This window comes from Loxodonta africana, chromosome 7 (assembly GCF_030014295.1).
Source record: "Loxodonta africana isolate mLoxAfr1 chromosome 7, mLoxAfr1.hap2, whole genome shotgun sequence".
NCBI lineage: Eukaryota > Metazoa > Chordata > Mammalia > Proboscidea > Elephantidae > Loxodonta > Loxodonta africana.
Genome location: NC_087348.1, coordinates 90,603,569 through 90,624,668, shown reverse-complemented (window position 1 = coordinate 90,624,668; position 21,100 = coordinate 90,603,569).

Here is a 21,100-nt window from a genome sequence, read left to right as displayed (position 1 = left end):
TTCTTAGCAGAGCCTGGAAGGTCCATTAAGAGAGGTTGAGATCCCATGATTAGCAGCACTGCTGTCTGCAGCTCTGTCCCCATGGGTCCAGATGGCCCTCACTCTAAGAGGACTGAGGACAGCTCCTCAGATTGAGGGTGATTTTTAGGAAAAAAGGCTGAGCCCAGGCCACCATCCCCTTAGCTTGGACTTGATGAGGAGAAGGCTGCCAGAGTGGGTTCCAACCCCAGTTCTGCCTCAGGCACATGGTGGGCCCAGGCTGGCCCCTCCCCATCTAAACATTAAAACCAAAAACTTGTTGCCATTGTGTTGATTCCAACTCATAGCGACCCTATAGGACAGAGTAAACTGGCCCAAAGAGCTTCCAAGCAGCATCTGATGGATTCTAACTGCCAACCTTTTGGTTAGCAGTTGAGCTCTTGACCACTGCACCACTAGGGCTTCTGCATAATATTAGTCATTTTTTTTCACCCACAGGTATTTATTTGGTATCTGTTCCGTGTACGTAATGTTCAAGGCACTTGAACACGCAAATTCCCTGCCCTCATGGTGCCTACATTCTAGTGGGGCAGATGAGTTTATTTTAGTTTGGAGAAGACATTGTCCAGGTCCCAAGCCCCCAATCTACATCAGACCCTGCCTCAGCAGATCTCAGCAGCAGGCCGGAGGGCAGGGCTAGGGCTCCCTGGGCACAGGCTGTGGCTATTGACTACCAGGGCTTTGTCGTGGTATATCCTGAGCTTGCCTTCCGCTCTTGGAGCTATGGAAACCCCCTGTGGGCTCAGGTAGATAGAAAGAAAGAGAGAGATTGCATCCTCAACCAGCCCCAACATCCCATTGTAGAGAAGAGGGTTCTGGGCCCAGAGAGGGACGTGCTTATATCACATAGAAAGACAGAAGTGTCCTGTCCCCCTTCTGTCGTCTCCTCCGGAATGTTCTCATGGCAGAGTGCTGGCTGGTGACCAGGCTGGCTGTACCTTCAGCCAACTCCTGGCAAAGGAGTGTGAAGTGCTCCCCTATTGGGCCCACTTGCAGCCCCAGCCTGGCCCACCCTCCAGCTCTGACAAACCGCATTCTCCTACTTTAAATCCTGACAGGCCCAAACCACTTTCCTCTTAGCCCAAGCTCTGGAAACTGGAGTTCTGGTCAACTCTGTCAGGTCTCATCCCTCTCTGGGCCTCAGTTCCTTCATCTGGCAAATAGAGGAAATGAAAGCATCTACATCTCAGGGCTGCCATGAAGACTGAGTAAAACACTGGCAAGAAGGCAGTTTGCAAAGTTTTAGGCACTATCCTGATGAAGAGGTTGTTATATACGTAACCTCCCTGTTTGTCTAAAAAGCAGCTCCCTTGTGCTTGTTGAGTCCTGAGGCAGCTCCCAGAGCTGTCCCTTAACCCCTGATAGGAAACAAGGGAAATTCTACAGAACCAGTTCTTAAGAAAAAACAAAGCCACCTCTGCTCCTGACCAGCAGGCGAGCCTCTCCTCTGTCCTGGTGGTAAAAGATGAGGAGGGAGAGATGGGAAACAGGCCAGGAGGCCTGGGAAAGCTTATTTGAGAGGGGACGGCATAAGCTTGAGGTGATGGTGACGGTCACCCACCCCCACCTCAGGCCCCCAGCCTGGGAGTGGTTGCAGCTGTATAAGAATCAGGCACACACATGTTGGCATGGGGATTTGACACCTGGGTGGGCCTGACCTGGAGGGTGCACATGTCTGCACAGGGGTGCCTGTATTTGGAATGGCACCTGCATGTATGTGCACACGTGTGTGTGTCTGTGTGAGTAGCCCAGGAGTGTATGTTTGTTCATGCATGTGTTTGCCTGTGCCTGTGTCTCTGCACATGGTACACACGCGTGCACATGCACACTCTCTCCTCAGGAGCCCTACACACCCCCAGTCTGCCGGCCTCATTATCCCAGGCTCAGCAGGCTTTGCCAGAACCCCAGGCCGGTCCAGATGCCGTGGGAGATTTGTGGGGTTCCTGGGCACTGCGGACTTGATTTTCCCCAGAAACAAAAAGCAGTTACACAAGAGGAGGAAGGCTGAGAGGATTAACTCAGGCTCAGGCTCTCCTGGCTCAGCTCTGGGTGTCAGCTCCTCTGCTGGGAAGTGTGCCCAATGCTGAAGCTCTGCCTCCCTGGATCATCAGACCCTCTACTGCCTGTGGGCACCGACCACTCCACAGCTTCTCTCTGGCCCCCAGTCACTCTGCAGGAGCCCCTGACTCCTGTAAAAGAGTCAAGCACTTTGAAATTTATACCCCACATGTCTTTGTTAGACGATGTTCCCCATAACTGGACAGGTGGACCAGAGAGTCTTGCCCCTGGGGGCCTCGCCCCCCAGGCAGCTACTATTGCCAGGTGGGTCTCAGGGTCCCCACTCTTGGCACTGGACTGGGCTCACAGTAGAGCACTGGCCCCTCCCTTGGGTGGATCTCACCCCTTCCTGAGTCTTGGTTTCCCCAGCTATAGAATGAATCTATTTCTGCCCACGTAGGTCAAGGGCTGAGAAGGGCCTCTATGACTGGTGATTGGCCATGGGCAGGCATGGATGGCTTTGTGCACATCCTGGGCACTCAGGGCTCTGTCCATTTGGCCCCTGCTACTCCCAGGAGCCAGGAAGGGAAATACTACCCTTGTCCTCTGTCTGAAACAGAAGACTGCTGTGGTCTGAGGGAGGAGACTTGGCCCAGCTGGGATTCAGATCAGATCAAAGGGAGGTGACTCTGTTTCAGGCTTTCAGGAAGCATGCTTGGTGGTCTCCTCAAACAGAGGGGGCTGGGCTGTCAATCTGAGAGCCTAGGAGGAGTAAGGAGCATGTACCCATTGGTGCAATTCCACACTGGTACATACACAGTGCACTCAGATGACTCACAGCTCCATAACTCACACAGGTTCACATGGGTGCCTCTGCATCTGTGTCTGGGCACCTGTGACAATTGGGAACCTGCCACTGCACCATGCACACGCTCACCCCATATGTATGCACCCTTTTTCAGCCCAGGGTACGCAGGGCTGTAGCTCAGCTCAGGCAGAAAGTTCCTGTGAAGAACATTCAGAACAAGGAAAGACATGAAGGGGAAGAGCAAAGTCCTCAGATGCCCAGGCTTTTCTTCTGCTCCCCATACCCCACCCCCCACCCTACCCCAGAGACGCTGAGGGGTTTCCCCAAGGACACACACAGACAGGGAGAGGCTGGAATGCCTGGCCTGTCTTCTCTGGCCACTTCACACCAACCCTGGCCAGAATGCTCAGAGAAAGCAGGCAAAGGCCCCTTTTAGGAGTGTGACTCCTGGCCTGCCCAGTAGGCTGCCAACCCTGTTTGTCATCAGCTCAAAGTGAGGCTTCAAGCTAATCACTCTGAATTTGGTGTCATCTGGGAGCATGCTAGAAATTCAGGATCTGAGGCCCCTCCTCAACCTACCGAATCAGATGCCAGGTGATTCATGTATATAGTGACTTTTGAGATGCACTGGTACAGAATATTCCATACAGAGTCAACCTCTCCCCTGTTGGCTTTCTCATGACTAAGACCTATTCAGGTAATAGCTATACTGGCAAACACATCGTGCATATCACCTGCCAGGCATTGTTCTAAACAGATTACTTATGCTATCCTGTTTAAACCTCACACAACTATATGAGGCAATTGTCTTTATTATCCCCCTGTTACAGATGGGGAGCCCTGGTGGTGAGTGGTTAAGAGCTCGGCTGCTATCGAAAAGGTTGGCAGTTCAAATCCACCAGCCGCTGTTTGAAACCCTATGGGGCAGTTCTACTCTGTCCTATGAGTTGGAATTGACTTGACTGCAATGGTTTTTTTTTTAATTACAGATGGGGAAATGAGGCACTGAGCAGTTAAGTAACTTGCTAATACTAACAGAGCTAGGGTTTGAATACAATGCTGTAAACTGTATACATTGCCTTATTCAGCAGCAGTGTTTCAGTGTGGTAGGGGAGGCAACAAAGAAAATTGAAAAATTCAAGGAACCAGAGGACTTGCTTGTAAGAATCTAGGACATACCAGATCTTTCTGATTGCTTTAGAATTTATAACATTATCCAGAAAAAGCTGGAGGCTACTTAGACAATAACCACATATGCCACGTGATCCTGTTGGAGGTAGGGCAGAAAAAATTGTAGCAGAAACTGAGGCTAAAATGGTGATTGAGTTTCCTGGCAGCCAAAGTAAAAAAGGAAACAGAACACGGTTTTATGGCTATCTCTCTATGATAAAAGGAAGCCAAATATTTGGTTTGGAGGAATGGGTCCCACCATTGGGTAATCCTTCTGGTGTTTTGAGAGCCATGCCAAGGAAAAGACAATCCAATTCAGTAAGCATTATTATGCACTGTCTGTATTTATGAACTTGGGACACAGGGTGAAAAAAGACATGGTCTTGGCTCTCCAGGGAGATACACAAGCAAAGTGACAACCACAGGGCAGAGGGTATAACAGGAAAGGGCCATGACCTTTTGGAGCTGGGCCTACTGGCCGCCACACAAACAACACATTATCCAAGGCTGTGTTTTTGGGGAAACTTCCACTTGTAAAAGCTATTGGAATGAGGGTGGAAGTCCAGGGTTTTTGATCTGAGCTAAGAAATGTTTTGAGAACTTTAAGAAAAACCTGTCATTGCAAAGCCTCTGCAGATTTTTTTTGTGTTGTGGAAGGTGGGGCCTGAATGCGTCTTTGGGGCCACAGTACTTGCGTTTGGGGAAAAACCCCCCAAGTAGCCTTTTTGCCTTTCCACGGTGAAGCCAGGACATGAGGAGCTAAGATGCCTTATACAAGGTTGTCTTCCTTGAGGCCCAAGAGCTGGCTGTTGAAATGGGATGATGGCGTTGAAGAGCTTTTCTCCCTCTGGCTGAGGCCCCGGAGAAGGTTGAGGCCCTGGGCACCGGGGCAGGGATGATGGGGTGATGGGTTTCCAAGTGGGCCCCTGCCATATAGTAGCAGGTAGGAGTTAAGAAGAGAAACAGAGAGCAAACAGAAGGGCACCCACTGTGGGGGAAACTGTGAACAGATTCCAGGAACAGGGATGCCTGAAAGCCTAGCTAAAATTGTCCTTTTGTGTCTTGTGATTCCCTTACGACACCCCTGCTCCCCAGCTTGGGGTAAAGCTTGTTATACATTACAGTTGAGGTCAGCCATGCTTAGGGAAATGGAGGGTGAGCAGTAGATTGGGGACAGAGGTTAGGAGACAGCCAGGGGCTCCCACAGAAAGGGATGAGAGAGGGAACAAGTGACAAACAGGAGGGTTTATAGCATGGGCAAGGCTCATTCCCTGTGGAGTCCAAGAAACACCTGGGGATGGGAACCCACAATGGCAGAGTTTGCTGCAAACGCTTGGAAGGGGCTCAGCCCTGCTGTTGGTTGTTAAAGGAGGGAGAGCCCCTGGGCTGGAGAACTTGGAGCCTTTGAGATTCTAGAGTGTGTGGATACATGAGAGGGAGGAGAGAGCCCGAGCTGGACCCAAGGCATAACTAGAGCTCACAAGGGCGTCATTCCTGACAGATGAAAGAGCAGACTCGAAGGCACAGAGGGTAGAAAGAGTCAGGTTTGGAGAATGGCTGGAAAGAGGAGCTGTAGCAGCAAGGGGTGGAGGCCTGGACTATGAGGCAGGCAGCCCAAGGAACTGAGGCTTCACCAGAGCAATGGGGAGCTATGGGAGGGCTCTGAGGAAGGGAGAGAGTAGTTAGGTCTGTGCTGGAGGAGCTGCCCTGGCTGCTGTTGGGGGCAGAGGGAGGAGTGGGGCTGGAGGTGGAGAGGTGGGTGAGGATTCCAGATCTGGGCCAAGGTCACAGGGATGGAAACAAGAGGATTAATGTGAAGATATTTGGGAGGTGGGTTCAATGGGGCTTGATGACTGAATGGGGAAGGTGAGGAAGGAGAAATGGAGGAAGAAGCTCAGGATGTGCCGGAACACTGCCCTCCTGCCAGGGTGGGGTGGGAGGAAGTGAGCACTTGGGCAAGGACTGAGTACCATATCTGCACATAGTAGGTGTCTGGTAAATGGGCACTAGCCCTCTTCATTTGTGCCTATCCCTGCTTGAACATGGGCCACATCTACCCGCGCCCCATCTGGGAGCCTCACCCCTCCCAGGAACCCAAGACCCCTGCAGCCTTCAGTCTTTACACTGCCCCCTTGGGGGCCTCTGCTTAACACTCCAGCTTCCAGAGCTACTGACCCCGAATCTCGCCCTTCTTTCAATCATCAGATTGGGAGAGGGGAATGATCCAGGAAAATAATTGACAGTGTGGGAAATCAGGAGGCCTTCTGCCCGGGACTAGGGGCAGGGCTGGTGGTGTGAACACTGCAGGGCAAGAGGTGGCCCAGGGAGTTCCTGCCCCCATCCCCTCAATCTCTCAGCCAATCCTGGCTCTTTCCAGGGGATGAGCCCCTGCGAATGTCCATCAGTCTTTTAGTTCTGAGATGAATTTCTCACACATGGGCTGATGCTGGGTGGGGAGGAGGGGAAGGGAGACCATAATCATGGTGCTTTATGCTGTATTTTCATTATCTACTCAACTGATCACACATTCCTTCATTCATTCAGTTAATGTTTATATCCTGACTTTTAAGGGCAGGCATTCTGCTATGGCGCTGATTTCCTCCTTAATGGAGAGACAGGGCAGGGAGAAAGGCAGGGCAGGGATTTTTAGTCCTGTTTGCCAGTTTGCTAGATGAGGGAAGTGACGTCTGGAAGGGAAAGTGACTTGTCCAAAGCCACACAGTGAAAGTCGAGACTGGCAGTCAGTTCTCCACTCCTAGTCCATTCTTGGTTCAAACATGGCTTGGGCATGAATGACACTGTTCATGCTAACACCATAAGAGTCTTCTGCACTCCCAGGTGCTCAGGAAAGTGTCAGATGGAACGAGGTTTGCCTTTGGGGTCTCTTCAGCCCTCTCTCTTGCTCTCTTCCTTCTTATTGTCCGTGTCCTCCTCCAGGTACCCTGTGGCCCCACAATTCTCTCATCCTGAGGGATGCCTACCTTCCAAGACCCACCTCCCCGAAAGCCTTTGAGCTACTCCAAGCACCTCCACTGCCCTGATGAGGAGGGGGAACTCTGGGCTCACTGTTGCCCATCCCAAGGCCTTCTCTCACCCCAGAGGAGTGGCTCCAATGGCAGCTGTGGCTGGCTATGGGGGGAGGGGACATTTCCTGGGATTTCTCAAATCATTTTGCAGAAACGGCCTCTATTATATTTTTTCCAGATAGTTTATATGCTTGAAAGCGTGGGACTGCCAGAGCTGGGAGTCAGAATCTAACACTTGAGCGGGAATCAGGGAATGTTGCAACTGGAGTGTAGGCAGTTGGAGTTTGGATAATAGATTTTCACATTGTTTGAGTTGGAATGATAGACTCAAAAGGTAGAATAATAAACAAGTGCAGCTGGAATTGAGGAATAAAGGAAATTGGTGCCAGAAGTGATGCCATCATTCACATCCACCTCCCTGACAGATGAGAAGAGATACTTGGCCTCATCACCCAGCAAGTTGAGGGCTGGGCCAGTCCTCCTGCTGCCCAGCAGCGCTGTCCTCCAGACCTCGTGGGGCAGCACTCAGGGGCTCCAAGGCCAAAGCATTTCCTTGCTGGGGACAGTGGGGACCATGGTCTGCCTCTGCCTCTGCCCCTGTCGTTGCCCCAGCTTTCTCCACCAGCCCATCATAGCACCCCGCCACCACAGGGGTTATATTAAGGTGCCCTCCCTAAAAATGTTTCCACAGCTCCCAACACTGTCTTTTATGTTCCTTCCTCCTCTGAGGCCTCCAGGCACCTTTCCAAATTGATCTGTTGAAGTCAGGGGCTCTTGCTCTGCCAACACAAACATTTTTGCCCAGAAACGAAGCCCAGCCTGAGGGGTCGCCTAGTCTGTCCAGGCCCACCTGCTCTAACTCTGACCTCACAGTCTCTCTTCCGGCTCCCAGGGCCTCCCATGGTCAGGGAACCAAATATTCCTGGAAATATTCTTGATTTTCCTCTTTCCAGGAAGAAGACACCCGGGCCCTGCCCCTGATTGTCTCCAAGCGCCACCCCCTCCACACACCCACCCCCACACACACACTGCCCAAGTGCACATACAGGTAGCATTTTTTCTGTTCCTTTAGTGTTTGTCAGGAGAGAAAGGCCTCCACCCAAGCCCTCATTCCTCCCCCATCCTCTCTCCCACACTCCACCCCGGGCCTCGCCAGAGACACAGCACAAGACACAGCATTTTCCCCTCTCAGGCTACATCTTGGCCCAGCTGGACACGTCTTTGGTTGCTAAATTACGGAAACAATATTTATACACTAAAACAAATTCAGCAATATTAAGGAGAGGAATGCAAAATCCACAGGAATTTTCAAGATTAAAAAAAATGAATCTTCGAAGAAGCTTCTCTGATGTGCGTATGTCTGAGCATGGGAGGGTGAGCATGGAGCAGAGTTGTGCTTCCTCCACCAGGTCCAGGGTGAGCTTGGGTGGAAAAGTCAGAACTGCTGTGGGGCCCTGGAAAATGTTCTGTCAGAAACAATGGCTGCACACATGCTCCTTGCCCCCCACCCCCCCATTACCTGGCTTAGAACACTACAAGGGACCCTGGATGGGCCACACAAAGAATACACACCTCGCAAATACACAGTGCACACACGCACACAGTACACCACGGTGCAACGGCTCCCACCACACAGTGCACACACCTATGGAACCCCTGGGTTACACTGGCACAGGCACCCACAGCCATAGATACTACACACACTTCTCACACGGGGACACACACTACAACTTGTCTGGTCACACTTGGCACACTGAACACTAACCTGTCTACAACCCAGCATCCACACATTGCCCACACCAATCACTGACACACTGTCCACACCATACACACACACACACACACATACACACAGATTCACATCCCCGGTACTCACAGGAGGAGCTCTGAATCTCCAGGAACCCCACCCAGGATGCCAGCCAGCCTGGAGAGGGCAGGTCTACCCAGTACCCTGTACTTGCTTTCTCTCTGGGTTCCTTGCACAAGTCCTTACCTGGGCCATGCAGCACCAGATGCCAACTGGTCAAGGATGTTGCTCACTCCGGCAAAGGAAGCAAAACCTGGAACCCAGGGGCCACGTAGGTGGTGGCTGCAGCTGTAGTCCCAAATGTCCCCAGTGCCTAGTGCTGTGAGAGCACAAAGGGGTGGGGAGGGGGAGTAGGTAGGGCTCTGGAGTCCCGCCCAACAAGGACCCTGGGGCTGTGGCTGCCAGCTCCTGGGGATAAGCGGGATATGCTTGGAAGAAGCCACAGGCTTTAGGGGACTGCACCCTAGTCCGGGACCCAGGATCCCTGGACTCCAGGCCAGACTCCCTCAGACTCTTTCCCTGGCTTCAGTTTTCCTCTCTGTATTGGTGGTAGAATGGAGGTAGACGGACTTAAGTGATGATTCCTCTGGTGTTTCCAGGTCTGACATTCTACAGTTCTGGGGTGGGGGGAGGGGATTATTTTAAGTATTATTTCTTCAGTACCTACTAAGTACCAGGCAGGGTGCAAGGTGTTCTAATGTATTACCTCATTTAATCCTAATAATAATTTCAGCTGTATTACTCCCATTTTACAGGTAGGGAAAATGAGGCACAGAGAGATGAAGTGACTAGCTGTGCTACACAGCTGATAAGTGGCAGACCTGAGATTTGAACTCAGGCAGTCTGACTCCAGAGCCCAAGTACTCCTGAAGCGTGACTTGGTGGCACTTTCCATGTCAGACACTGATCTCGATCCATATAACAACTCCAGGACCTTGGTTACGAGTCCATTTTACGGATTAAGGAACTGAGGCTTGGGGAGTTTAGCTTGCCCCAGGTCACCCAGCTAGTATAACATCACTAGCTGATGAGGGCAGGGGTGGGGATGATGCTGGGGAGGGTAAGTGTAATGGTACGGGCCTGACACATAGGATGTGCTCAATTGATGTCAATGTTCCTCCTGGCTGTCACTCTCCTTCCCTCTCTTCCTTCCTTTTATTTCCTGAAGTCCGGCCCTTAGACAAGGGCCTCCAATTCCCTTGTATCTGCAATCTCCCCTGATCTGTAGCCCCCAGATATAAGCCAGCCATTTTATTCAGCAGTTGTTGAGTTCCTACTATGTGCCAGGTTCTGTACTAGGTACCGAGGATGCAAGGGAACAAGACAGCCCAGACAGCACTGGCCTCATGGAATTTATAATCTAGTGGGGAACATGGACGTTAAGCAGTCACACAAATTAATGCATAATTAGGAACTGTGATAAGTGTTAAGAAGGAAAAGTGAAGGGCTAGATATTATAATGGGAGGGGAGGATCTAATTTAAATTGGGAGATCCAGGAAGGCTTCCCAGAGGAAGTGACACTTTAGCTGATACCAGGAGGAGGAGTTGGACTTAGCCAGGTGAAAGTAAGGGGAAGAGAATCCCAGGCAGAGGTCCGGGGGCAGGCAGGATCTTGGCATGTTCCAGGAATCGAAGCACAGCCAGAGTGAGGGGTGCCCTACAAGCCAGGAGGCATGGTCAGAGACAGGCTGGGAACTAGCAGGGGCTAGTCCAACAGGGCCTTGTGGCTACGCTCGGGACATTGCCTTTGTCTGAACAGCCATGGGAGCCATTCAAGTATTTAGAGCAGCAGAATGACATAATTAAAAATCGTTTTAATGAAATCTGTCTGGCTGCTGGATGGAGAGTGAAGGACGGGTGGGAGGGGCAAGGCGGCAGCAGAAGCCCAGCTAGGAGACTGTTCCACAGTCTGGGAAGGGAGGATGGCAGCTAGCCCGTGGAGGGATCGAGGAGAGAGGCCAGAGGACAGACCCAGGAAGATTTTAGGGTCATGAACTGTGGTTGTGCCTGTGACTGAAGGCATCTTGAGGGCAAGGCCTTGTCAGGTTTAACAGGGTTGTGTCTCAATACGGTGACCTCTTGTCACCTGTGGCCGTTGAGCATTTGAAATGTGTCTAGTGCTCCTGAGGAGCTGAATTTTTTAATGTTAATGAATTTACATTTATACTTAAATAGCCTCACTTGGTTAGTGGGTGCCATACTGGGCAGTGCAGCTCTATGCTATGCAGAGAACCATGGGATTGTTAACGGCTTAAAGAATTTTTAATGGTATTTGGGGAAATTAGTGGTTGTGGTTGTTGTTTTGGTCAGGATTTAATCCTGTGTGCTTCTGAGCTCAAGCCTGTGCCCTTCACCCACTTCGTATCAGAGGCACATAGGGCAGAAAGGGATAGCTTATTTATTTATTTGACCAAAAAATTTTTTTCTTGTGGTAAAAGGCATATAACATAAAATTTGCCATTTTAACCACTTTAAAATGTATAACTCAGTGGCACTAATTACATTCACCATGTCGTGCAACCATCACCACTATCTTATTTCCAAAACCTTTTCATCACCCCAAACAGAAACTCTGTGCCCATGAAGCAATAGCTCCCATTGCCCCCGCTCCTAGTCCTATGGGTTTACTTATTCTGAATATTTTATATAAATGACATCACATAGTGTGTGGTCTTTTGTGTCTGGCTCCTTTGACTTAGCATCACAGAGTGAAACCTGCGAGAGCCAGGACTCAAAGGGTCTGCCTTGTAGACGCCACTTTTCTATCACACTCTGTTAGTGGAAAATATTTGAGTTTTCTTTCTCTGACAGGTTTCCACCTTACACAGGTTCCTGCAGGCTTTACTGTATTTTCAAGGTTCACCAATGTTGAAGGTTCACCCATGTTCTAGCATGTATTGGAACTTCCCTCCTTTTTATGCCTGAATAATATTCCGTTCTATCGATATACCACATTTTATCCATTTATCTGCTGATGGATATTTGAGTCGTTCCCACCTTTTAGGTCTTGTGAATAATGCTTCAGTGAACATTGGTGCACAAGTATCTGTTTGAGTCCCTGCTTTCAATTCTTTTGGCCTCATACCTAGGAGTAGAATTGCTGGGTCATGTGCTAATTCTATGTTTAACTTTTTGAGGAACTGCCAAACTCTTTCACAGCATCTGCACCATTTTACATTTCCACCAGCAATAAATGCACTAGGCTGCCAATTTCTCCACATCCTCGCCAACGCTTGTTATTTTCCTTTTTTTTAAAGATAGTCATTCTAGTGAATGGAAGTGATATCTCATTGCAGTTTTGATTTGCATTTCTTTAATGACTAAAGGGAAACCCTGGCGATGTAGAGGTTAAGAGCTAAAGATGCTGACCGAAAGGTCGGCAGTTCTAATCTACCAGGCACTCCTTGGAAATTCTATGGGGCAGTTCTACTCTGTCCTATACAGTTGCTCTGAGTTGGAATTGACTCGACAGTAACGGGTTGGTCGGGTTGAACGACTAATGAGGAGTCCCTGGGTGGTGTTCAACTACTTAGCCTGCCCCTTAATTCAGCCTTGTGTGTTGTGAGGGATGGACTGCTTTGTACTCAGTGGCCCTGACTCTATTCCCCTGCATCCTCCCCTTTTTCTTGCTTGGCCCACCCACTGACCCCAGTTCCTCCTGAGTGCTCAGAGCCTTGCCCTGACTTCAGCCTTGTCCTGAGACTATGCCCCAGCCTTTGGAAATTCCCACTCTGATGAAATGGTTCAGCTTAGCCAAAGGTTTGATCTCTACACCCCCATCATGGCAGAGAAGGCTGGAGACTCTTTAATAAATAAATAAATAAATAAAATCCCATCCTTTAAGTTTGGCAGCGGGCTGGAGACACAGATTTGGGATTTACCAGCTTAATGTTTGGTTCTTGAGGCATACAGTGGGTGAAATTGCTTGAGGGGCAAGAGAAGACAAAGGGTTCAGGATGGAGCCATCAGTTAAATGAGGAGATGCTCAGGGTTGAATACGAGGAACAGACATCAGTAAGAAGAGAAGTAGAGCAGTGTAGTGCCACTGAGGCCCAGGGAATATGGGTGCGGAGGAGGAGGAGAGGGATGCAGGGTCGGAACTGGGCCTCGGAGCCAGGCCTCAACCCTGCTGGCCCTAGGAGAGGTTAAGGAGACCTGAACTAAGTGGTGTCTGGCAGCAAGCTTACTTCCTCCTCTTCCTCTCCCTTCCTCCCCCTCCTAGGCTCAGCCCATGGCTTAAGAAACCTTAGCAGCTGCAGGTGTCCAGAAAGACTCAGAGCTAGATGATCTGTGTCTGGCACTTCCATATGCTACCAAGATTTCCTTTGCCCCTGCCAGCTCCCAGCCTTGATGTGCCTGTGGCCTCCTCTTGGGGCCAGTACTGCTCTTTGAGTCACATCCACAGTCCCAGGATCCCTGGCCTTTTTCCTGAGGCCCAGGAAACCCAAGTTGCCCTGTTTTCCCTGTCAATTGAGCAGTATGGTCAGCCCATATCCGGAACAGGAGCACCTCTCCTGGAAGTTCCCCTTTCCCATTCCCACTACATTCTGGTTGCCCCACCAAGTGTTAATTCGCAGGCTCATGACCCAGGAATTCCTGCTCCGGATGCTCTTCCTTAGGGGTCTAGGTTCTTCTGCCTCCACCCACATTGATTGGAGACCTGGATGAGTCACTGCCCCTTTTTGGGCCTCAGTTTCCTCAATTACAAAATTGGGTCAACAATCCCTGCCCTGCCTCCCTCCCATGGCCAGTTCTGAGGGCTTATAGTTTGTAAATTCTGCCATTATATGCTGTTCCCTCTCTTGGAATGCTGTTCCTTTCCTTATCTTCTTAGTGAGTCCCTGTTCATCCTTCCAAGGTCTACTAATAAAAAAGCTACCATTTATTGCATGTGTATTATGAGTGAGTACTGTGCTAAGTGTTTTACATACATTGTCATGCTTCATTCTCACATGGAGGCTGAGTAGGTGCTCTTGTTATTCCCATTTTATAGATGAGGAAAGTGAGGCTCAGAGAGACTACATGCTTAAGGTCACACAATTAGGAAGTGTTGTTTAGAACTAGAACTCAAGACTTCGGAGGCAGGATTTAGGCCTTGCTCTTTTCAGCCCAGCTCCCCCTTACCAGACTCCTGCCCACCAGAATTGTTTCTGATACAAAGTAAATACGTTCTTGGTCAACGTTAAAGGGAGCACAGTGCCTATGACAAAAGAGGTGACAGTTCACAGAGAACTGCCACTCAGGCTGCCCCTGGAGCCCCATGGGCCTCTGTAGCCCTGCCTGCTGGCCCTGAGACTGCAGGGAAAGAGAGAGTAATACAATTAGCATGTGGAGCAAGAAGCAAAGTTACGTGAGCGTTGAACCTTGGGATCAGGGGGGCAAATCTTTCACTTAGTACCAAAAATCTCTGTCACTTTTACATCAGACATATTGAATCTGAGGTTTAGATAGACACTGTTGCTTGGTTAAATAGTTTAAACTTCATAATAAAGAGAGTTGAGGTTTTCATACATTTCAGTTTTTAAGAAATCAATAAAACAATCTTTAAATATTGCAAACTACCTAATGCCTATTTATAGGGAGCTGGTTAAGTAAATTAGGCCTGTAAACAGAACCCGGAAGCTTTTTTTCAATGTTGTTGTTGTTGTTAGGTGCCGTCAAGTTGGTTCTGACTCTTACAAACAGAAGGAAACACAGCGCAGTACTGTGCCATCCTCATAATCACTGCTATGTTTGTGACCATTCTTGCAGCCACTGTGTGGCCCTATTTCATTGAGGGTCTTCCTCTTTTTCTCTGACCCTCTGCTTTACCAAGCATGATGTCTTTCTCCAGGGAATGGTCCCTCCTGATAACACGTCCAAAGTACGTGACAAGAAGTCTCGCCACTCTTGCTTCTAAGTAGCATCCTGGTTGTACCTCTTCCAAGACAGATTTGTTCATTCTTCTGGCAGCCCATGGTATAGGCAGTATTCTTTGCCAACACCGTAATTCAAATACATCAATTCATCTTTGGTTTTCCTTATTCATTGTCCAGCTTTTGTATGCATATGAGGGGATTGAAAATACCATGGCTTGGGCCAGTGCAACTTAGTCCTCCAAGTCACATCTTTGCTTTTTAACACTTTCAAGAGGTCTTTTGCAGCAGATTTGCCCAATACAATACAGTGGTTTCTTGACTGCTGCTTCCATGGGTGTTGATTATGGATCAAAGCAAAATGAAATCCTTGACAACTTCAATCTTTTCTCCGTTTATCGTGATGTTACTTATTGGTCCAGTGTGAGGATTTTTGTTTTTTTCATGTTGAGGTATAATCCATACTGAAGGCTGTGGTCTTTGATCTTCATCAGTAAGTGCTTCAAGTCCTCTTCGCTTTCAGCGAGCAAGGTTGTGTCATCTGCATATTGCAGGTCGTTAATGAGTCTTCCTCCAACTCTGATGTGCATTCTTCTTCACGTAGTCCAGGTTCTTAGGTTATTTGCTCAAAGAATACAACCTGACACACACTTTTCCTGATTTTAAACCACACGGTATTCCCTTATTCTGTTCAAATGACTGTCTGTTGGTCTACGTACAGGTTCTGCATGAGCACAATTAAGTGTTCTGAAATTTCCATTCTCCATAATGTTACCCATAATTTGTTATGATCCACACAGTTGAATGTCTTTGCAGAGTCAAAAAAACACAGGCAAATACATTTTTGGTATTCTCTGCTTTCAGCCAAGATCCATCTGACATTAGCAACGTACTGGTGTGGAAAGGTCTTCGAGAAATCTTCAGAAGAAATCTAGGTACAGGAGTATGTATAGCATGCTGCCTTTTGTGTATAAAGGAAGAAAAAAAGAACACACAGCTTTTAGGACTTGTATATGCACACAATTATCTGTAAACAGAAAGAAGAAACCACTAATAATGGTTACTCTTATTGTCAATGGTAGGGAGACTCTTCACTGTTTACCTTTTAATATTTTTTTGTTTGAACTATGTAAGTGCATTATTAACTTGAAAATTAAACAAGAAAAACAATACTTCCTTAAATCAAGATGTCGCATTTAATAAAGTTACCCCCAATGCTGAGGGTTGATAACATACCATTACCATTGACATAAGTGCTGGTACAAGAGACTTAGAGGACCAACAGGCTGTCTGTCATACAGATAGTGGTTGATGACACTGGCATTGCAAAAGGCTGGCCTAAGCCTGCACTCTGTCTAGGCAGTGGCTTCAGCAAATTCCATCATACACACACACGTACCAAACACAGCTGATGAGACATGGACGTAGTGGCCTTGTACAGTGATGGATTACAGATAGCCATAAAGCTATCAGAGGCCATTCATGTTAACTGATAACAAAGACAGAAAAACAGCTGAGTCATCTATCAGCCATAGGAGCCAATGTTCTTTGGTACAAAGGTTCTCAACATTTTGTGGGTGAAAACAGAAGAGCAATAGAGATCCTTAAAGGACTGATTGAAAACGTGTGAAGGTGAGAATTTAGTGCAGTTAGAGTCATCAAGGCCAGGTTCCCCACCATGGAGACAACTTATTAAAACATAAGGATAAATTCAGGCCCTGAGAAGATGTATCCACCAGGTCTTCCTGTCTGGGGAGATGTGTACAATGAAATGCAGTTCCCTTATCCTCTATAGCAGATCCAATGATACTCCTGAGTGCTGCTCCAGTAAGTGGCAGAGAAAACTAAATGTGGCCCCCCCCCTTCCAACCCTGTTTCAGATTTCCTCCTCCTGCTTCCCTTCAAGATGACTTCTGAGTATTTTGGGAGTTGGGACTTTGTGCCTTTGTAGCCGTGGGGGGAGATGGGGCCTTGGCTTTGACTTCGGTAGTGTCTATTCCTCCCACCCCCTTTTTTCTCGTTTATTTATTGAAAAAACCAGGTCTTTTGTCCTATAAAAGTTCTCAAATTCTGGATCTGGCTAGTTGCTGCTCCAAATTGTCATTTAACATATTCCTCTGTACCTTGATTTCCTGAAAGATTGAGAGGTTTGATCAGATTGCGGTTCAATTTTTGGCAAGAATTCTTCATAGATGGTGTTATATACTTCCTTATCCATCACAACAGTAAGACGTAATATCTAGTTCTCTCTTTTTTGTGACGTTAATATTGGTCAGTGGGCACAGATGTTTTCAGCCTGATATACCCAGTAGCAGCCATTGGTAATCACTGCCTAGACCAACTCTGCGATAGAAATATAAGGCAAGACATGTATAAGTTAAAATTTTCAAGTAACCGCATTAAAAAAGTAATAAGAGATAAATGAAATCAATTTTAATAATATATTTTATTTAACCCATTATATCCAAAATATTGGAGTCCTGGTGGCACATAAGAGCTCAGCTGCTAACTGAAGGGTCAGTGGTTCGAATCCACCAGCTGCTCTTTGAAAACACGGTGGGGCAGTTCTACTCTGTCCTATAGGGTTGCTATGAATCAGAATTGACTTGATGGCAGTGGGTTTGGTTTTTTTGGTATCCAAAATATTATCATTTTAACATATAATCAATTTTAAAAAATCAATGAGATATTTAAAAAAAAATTTTTTTTTTTTGTGCTGAGCCTTTAAAATCCTGTGTGTATTTTATACTTGCAGCACATCTCAGTTTAGGCTAGCTGTATGTCAAGTGCTCGATAGCCCCTTGTAGGTACCATGTTGGATAGCCCGGGCCTAGATGCATTATTACCTCATGAGGGTATGGGAAATGGTAATATTTAATTCTACCATTTCTTCTTCATTTATTGGCTGGGATCTTTCTATAAAGAAGAACTTTTATCAACTATTTGGTTACTTTGAAATACAGTTTGTATAGGAAAGACAGGATAAATGCTGAATTCTTTCCCCTTTAATTTTCAGAATAATACACTGATAAGCTAAAAAACCAAACCCATTGCCGTCAAGTCAATTTTGACTTACAGTGGCTTTATAGGACAGAGTAGACCTTCCTCATAGGGTTTCTAAGGCTGTAAATCTTTATGGAAGCAGATTGCCACATCTTTCTTCCTCGGAGTGGCTAGTGGGTTTGAACTGCTGGCCTTTCAGTTAGCAGCGGAGCGCTTAATCAATGCCCCACCACGGATTCTCTTGATAAGCTAGTGACCTACAAAGATGACTTGTGAGTTTGCTTTTAGTATCATTATAAACTCATTGATTGAAACATGAGATTCAGATTTGTATCTATTTTAATCCATTGTAGACATTATTCTTTTTGATAATCAAAATACTCCTTGGGTCAGTTTTGCCATTTCAGGTTGGTTCCTATACCCTGTAGACACTACCTTAGTAATATTAACAATATGCTTTCCAGTTTGAAAAAAATATTTTGGACACATCTTGTATATTTCTTGCCTTAGACCTGGGATCAGTCATTTCTCTGGGAAATGTATTTTAGACTACAACCCAAGTGCTAGGGGTTCTCATCACTACTGGGCTGGCCATTACTTCTAGGTTATTTAGTGGTTAGAATAGGAAATACATTTAAAAAAATTAATTTCATTGTTGTTGTTGAGAATGTACCCAGGAAAACATACACCAATTCTACCATTTCTACATGTACAATTCAGTGACATTGATTTTAATCTTCGAGTTGTGCAACCATTCTCACCCTCCCTTTCTGAGCTTTTCTCAGCTCCATTAACATAAACTCAGTGTCCCCTAAGGTTCCTATCTAAACTTTCAAGTTGCTGTTGTCAGTTTGAACCCTCGTAGACAGTTCTTAAAGAAGCATAATGCTCAAAGCATACATTTTTTTACTAGTTGAGCTAGACAATTGTTTGGCTTTAAGCTGACATCAGTGGATATTTTTGGTTTAAGGTTTAAAAATCAACTCAGGGCAATAGTTTCAGGAGTTCATCCAGCCTTAATGGGTACAGAAAGTCTGGATTTTTGAGAATTTGAAATTCTATTCTGCATTTTTTCCATTTAGATCAGGATTCTTCTATAGAATCTCATCAAAATGTCCAGTAATGGTAGTCGGGCACCATCCAGTTCTTGTGGTCTCATGACAAAGAAGGCAGTTGTTCATGGAGGCAATTAGCCACACATTCCATATCCTCCTCCTATTCCTGACCCTCCTTCTTCCTTTGTTGCTCCATGCAAATAGAGACCAATCTTTGTGACTTGGATGGCTGCTTGCAAGCTTTTAAGAGCCCAGGCACTACACAACAAACTAGGTTGTAGAACAAAAGCTCTAAACACGTTCTTAGGCCAATTAACTGAGATGTCCTGTGAAACCATGACCCCAAACTTCAAACCAATGTTCACTGCAGCACTGTTCACAATAACCCAAAGGTGGAAACAACTTAAATGTCCATCAACAGAGGAATGGATAAACAAAATGTGGTTTATACATACAGTGGAATACTACTCAGCCAGTAGGAGAAACTAAGTCTTGATATGTGCTACAATTTGTATGGAGCTTGAAGATATTATGCTGAGTGAAATAAGTCAAACACAAAAAGACAAATATTGTATGACCTCACTTATATTAAAAAGACAAGAAAAGCGAATGTATAGAGACCAAAGTTTATTAGTGGTAACCAGGGGCAGGTGGAAGTGGGGAAGAGGGAGCTGATTGTGATGGAAAAATCACATTGATTAAGGGTAGGGCTGCATATAGTCAATTATCGTAATTGCTGTCTGTCATGGATTGAATTATGTCCCCCCAAAATATATGTCAACTTGGCTGGGCTTTGATTCTCAGTGGTTTGGGAGTTATGAAATGATGTAATCATCCCCTATGATCTCATGTGATTAGCCAATCATTGTAAGGGGATTAGGGTGGGATGCAACACTCTTACTCATGATGTAAGAAGATTTTCCCTAGGGTGTGGCCTGCATCACCTTTTATCTTACAAGAGATAAAACGAGAGAGAAGCCAGCAAAGAGAGGTACCTACGGACACCAAGAAAGAAAAGCCTGGGGCACAGCACATCCTTTGGACCCAAAGTCCCTGCTCTAAGAACCTCCTAGGCTCAGGGTAAGACTGAGGCCAAGACACATGGAGATTTCCAAGGAAAGCTGTGCCCACAGATGTTGAAAGGTGACAAGGACCTTTCCCCAGAGCTGACAGAGAGAGAAAGCCTTTCCCTAGAGCTGGTGCCCTGAATTATGACTTCTCATGTCCTAGACTGTAAGAGGATAAATTTCTGTTTATGAAAGCCATTCACTTGTGGTATTTCTGTTATGCCAGCACTAGAAAACAAAGACAAAATTGTCAATATGTTGTATACCTGCAAAAAGTTGAATTGGTGAAAGTTGTGTAATAGATATGTTTACAGGGAAAAAAAATAAAAAAAAGAGTAATGGCTGAGGCTGCTTATGTACAACCAAAAACCTCGTAGGATTTGGTTCTTTGGTTTGGAGCTTTAGGGAAATACATTTTTTTTTTTAAAGGAAAAAATGCATCATGAGTTCATACTGATGTTTCCAATTCAAATTTAAGATCACAGTAGTTTTCCCCTCTTTAATTTTATATTTGTGTCTTTTTTCTCTTATGTTGAAAATCTTGGTTTCCAAAGACATTTACATAATTACATTTTTGTTATACCCTACTGTATGTATAGTTTCAAACCATCAGTACTCATATTATTGCTCACAATATGAGAACAAACACTGTTTAAGATTTCTTCGCAATTCTCTTTAGCTATACAATGTGTCCTTCCCAGGAATGTACATTGAGACAATCATTAATTCCAACAAAAGCAAAAATTTATGCAAGAAAGAAAATGTAATCATGGAATGCTGTAAGATGTCATTTTGAACAATACTTTGAACATCATACAGAACATAAGCACTGAGTGTATTGATTTAGCTGAAAGCTACTATGGGAGGATGAGGGAAAAGAATTGACAGCTCATCTTTCACAGCAGGAAATCAGTAGGTAATGTCTAAAATTTTTAATTTAATATGTTAATGTCCATTTTTTTAACAGTCTGAACTTGATGCTGACATGAAACAATTTTATTTTTCTGCAGTCCAGTTTAAATTTCCATGATATGAATTAAACACTTACCCCTCTCTCCTACCTTTGCCTTCCCCCCTAGCCCTTGCTACCTGCCCTTTTGACTCTAGCTCCTCTGTGAGGAGGAACTAGGGGACAGGGAAAATCTCCTTGGATGTCCCTCTTCCTTGGGCAACCTTGGCTTGGGCAATGTTTTCTTCGACAGGCCCTCTGACAGGGGCTCTTTCACAGGTGAATGTGTGTTCCTTTTAGAGGGAGATCAACCAGACCTTAG